Here is a 3,993-nt window from a genome sequence, read left to right as displayed (position 1 = left end):
CTTTTAAATATCTGTCATAATTATGTTGGTTTGTGACATTTACAATAAACTAGCATTCCGGCAGAGCTGAACAAAGGTATATCAGTGAGACTCAACCGGGGGCCGGTGGCCCCCTAAGGGGCCAAGGAGCTGTTTGAAGGGGGCCACGACACAAGGCTAATAATTGGTCATAAAGTGACCTTGTTTGCATACTTATCTTTTAAAATAAAATTTCCCGTTCAGGCGTTCACCGCCGTTTCATTGCCTGATTAGGTTATTTGCGATCACAGGGTGTATTCACTTTCTTGAACGTGAATTGTTTGATCACACGGACATTTGGGATCAACCAATCAAAATAGTTCACACCAGTAGGCCGTCTAACTCGCAGTTCCACTCGGCTGCGAGATAACCTTCGCTATCGTATTATCCAAATGCCCAAAATACGAAAATGGAACGATAGGACCCCTGCCTATGTAATGAGCAATAAATCATTACGTCCATCTGAACTTTAAAACCATCGTGACAAAAATCATTTTAATAGGATAAGTCCTCAGAAAAGAGATATTTTGATATTCTCTGTCAAACTCATAATTTTAAGACATGAATTATCTGAAATTAAAATAATATTTATTTTGATTTAAAAAAAAGTTGGGGAGTAAAAAAATGAAACGGAAGTCAAATAAACTCCACACGTCTTACGGCAGTAGATAAATACATTTTCAAATTCCAAAATAATTTTAAAATTTATGCGACGAAAATAAAATTATGATTACTTCAAAAAGTTTTGCATCTCATGCATTATATCTTCTTTACTATTCTGCGTCCTGTTGTACCAAAAGATTTCTCACCGGCATTAAAGCCAACGACAATTGAAAGAAAGTTAAAAGTATTCGCCTGAAATAAAGAAACGAGAATATCGGTCGGAGACCGAAGACTTATCGAACGAAGATCGCTAATTAATTAATAACTCGCTAATTATACGACATAATCAACCCAAAATCAATAGGCTTCTGCACCGAGATATGACGCATGCACGTGCAAAATTTGAAGCAGATTCAACCTCGCCTTCGTGAAATATTTGCTTAAGTGTGACAACATAAAAATTTCTGTCCTCTCATGAATAATAGCTCCTTATATAGGCGTCGTATATGAAAAAGAGCATAGCTATTTATTAAGCATGGCCATACTAGACTGAAAACTGTAATGCGTCTGCTGAATTATTTGAATTATCAGAACATGGTCAGCCGGTATACATGTATATTTATATATCTAAGAAACTTGCTGTTGTATTTTACAGTTAATGTTTTACACTTTGCTCTGACTAATTACTTAACGATCTTAAGATCGGTGAGTATGTTGATAGGTATTTGTCTGTTTGTTTGTCTGTCTGTTAGATGCACGCGATATCTCACGAAAGCGAGTTTGAATCTCATCATAGATCGGATCAGAAGCCTATTGATTTTGTATGGATTATGTCGTATAATTAGCGAGTTATTAATTAATTAGTGATGGGACACGTGGTGTCACTATGGAGTAAGACCACTGTTTTGGGGGATCCCCTAACCTTCGATCGATAAGTCATCGGTTTCCAACCGAATTCTAGTTTCTAGATTGATTGTACTAGACCAGGGATGGCGAACCACTGACCCGCGCTGCGTTTTATTCGTGACCCGCCAAAGTACGAATAGACGCCGGGCCGCAGAAATGTGACGCAAAAGAAGGACAATGTCCTAATAACATCTTTAATTGATTGAAATTTCAAACAATAAGAAGTTGAAAAGAGTCTGCGATTTATAGGGTAGCTACTTTGGCAATCTTTTGGGCAATACTGCTATCCGAATACCCCGGCATTGCAAAAAATCTTTACAGGCATTTTTGCATTTATGTGAGATCGGGTTTTCTAAAAGGGAGGGGGTTCAGAATACAAAATTACCGAGCAACACTCATCACGATTAGACCACTTCTTAAAAAACGTCTTTTTCAGCGGATAACGAGATTTTCAATTCAATTCAATCCCGAGAATTTAAAATGTCTTGTCATATCAATTTAATTGTGTTCATCGTTGCTCGCTTTTGAGTTGACTAATATACTACGGCAACCATGAAATACTTGCTAAACCGTCTACTAGCAATGAATGGATGGAAATCGTATTTTGAGTTGCTCTTTCAGCACTTAGGATTATCGCGGTGTTTCGTTGTTAAGGGAGAGTTTGCAGTTATGAAGCCAACTATATTTGTTACCTTTTTATCAAATTCGTGATTTCTAGATGCAGTGATGGGACAAATACCGACCGACACATTAAAATGATCCGACTTTCATTGAATGGTTTAGACTAGAGGTCGCCAAACTACGGCCCGCGGGCCGGATCCGGCCCGCGAAGCTTCACTGAATTATATTAACACAACAGTTTTATTGACGATTATAGTCTTTAATTTATTTTGAGAAACTAAGTTATGTTATAACCTAACAAGTATATTATTCACAATCACTCGTTTAATAAGCCTATAATTGATTATAATTAGACAAATGTCAACAGAACGTAAAAAAGTTGATGCTGAGCACAAATGGTTTAATGACGCTGAAAATATTCGAATGATCAGTCTTCGCGCACTGCTTGAAATTTAACTGAAATCTGGGTGAAAAATGTGAGTCATTGGCCTTTCCTTCGGTTTTTAACTTTCTAATAATACGTGCGGCCCGCCAATGACGTTGCAACCATTAATTTTGGCCCGCGAACGACAAAAGTTTGCCGACCTCTGGTTTAGACTTTAGAGCCAGTGACGTTGTACAGTCATCCCAACTCTAATCCTCGACCAACTTCCCTACCTTTCTCCACTTTCCTATCCTCGACCCACCGCCCTATATCCCCCAACCTTCCTAACCTCGACCCTCTGTCCTATTTCCTCCAACCTTCCTAACCTCGACCTATCTCCCCCAACTTTTCTATCCTCGACCCACCTCCCTCAATCTTCCTATCCTCGACCCTCCGCCCTATCTCTCCCAACTTTCCTAACCTCGACCCACCGCCCTATCTCCCCCAACTTTCCTAACCTCGACCCACTGTCCTATTTCCCTCAACCTTCTCAACTTCGTCCCACCGCCCTATCTACCTCAACCTCCCTAACCTCGACCCACTGTCCTATTTCTCTCAACCTCGACCCACTGTCCTATTTCCCTCAACCTTCTCAACCCGACCCACCGCCCTATCTACCTCAACCTTCCTAACCTCGACCCACTGTCCTATTTCCCTCAACCTTCTCAACCTCGACCCACCGCCCTATCTCCCCCAACCTTCCTAACCCCTTCAACCTTCCTATCCTCGACCCACTGTCCTATTTCCCCCAACCTTCCTAACCCCTTCAACCTTCCTATCCTCGACTCACTGCCCGATCTGCCTCAAACTTCCCATCCCCGACCCACTGCCCTATCTCCCTCAACCTTCCTATCCTCGACCCACTGTCCTACTTCCCCCAACCTTCCTAACCCCTTCAACCTTCCTATCCTCGACCCACTGTCCTACTTCCCCCATTCTTCCTAACCCCTTCAACCTTCCTATCCTCGACCCACTGCCCTATCTCCCTCAACTTACCTATCTTCGACCCACGGCGCTATACCACTCTGTACCTAACCCAACGGTGCTATAGTCACGACTCGATCGTCAAATTGAACTTTACTACGTTTTGACCAACTTCCATGTGTTATACTGGTCGCGTATGCCATTGGGATGATTCAAACGTACGTCGATAAAACATGATTAACGGCATTCGTAAATGTAGGCTGGAATCTCAATTGGTAATCAATAACCATAAATGGTAGTTTAAAAATTTGCTACTAATTAGGCTACTGATGGCGTTGTGCTTGGATTCACTGTTTTTAAAATTTTAACAGGCCATTCGATATGGACGTAGCTTAATTCCTTTTCAGAAGCTCATTCGATGTCGCCTATATTTTCGTGCAAGGCAAAGCGGTGAGGCAATAATTAAATATTTGCACGCTTGGTCTTTTTCAACGAAT

This window comes from Styela clava, chromosome 2, assembly GCF_964204865.1.
Source record: "Styela clava chromosome 2, kaStyClav1.hap1.2, whole genome shotgun sequence".
NCBI lineage: Eukaryota > Metazoa > Chordata > Ascidiacea > Stolidobranchia > Styelidae > Styela > Styela clava.
Note: the sequence above shows the minus strand (reverse complement) of the source record.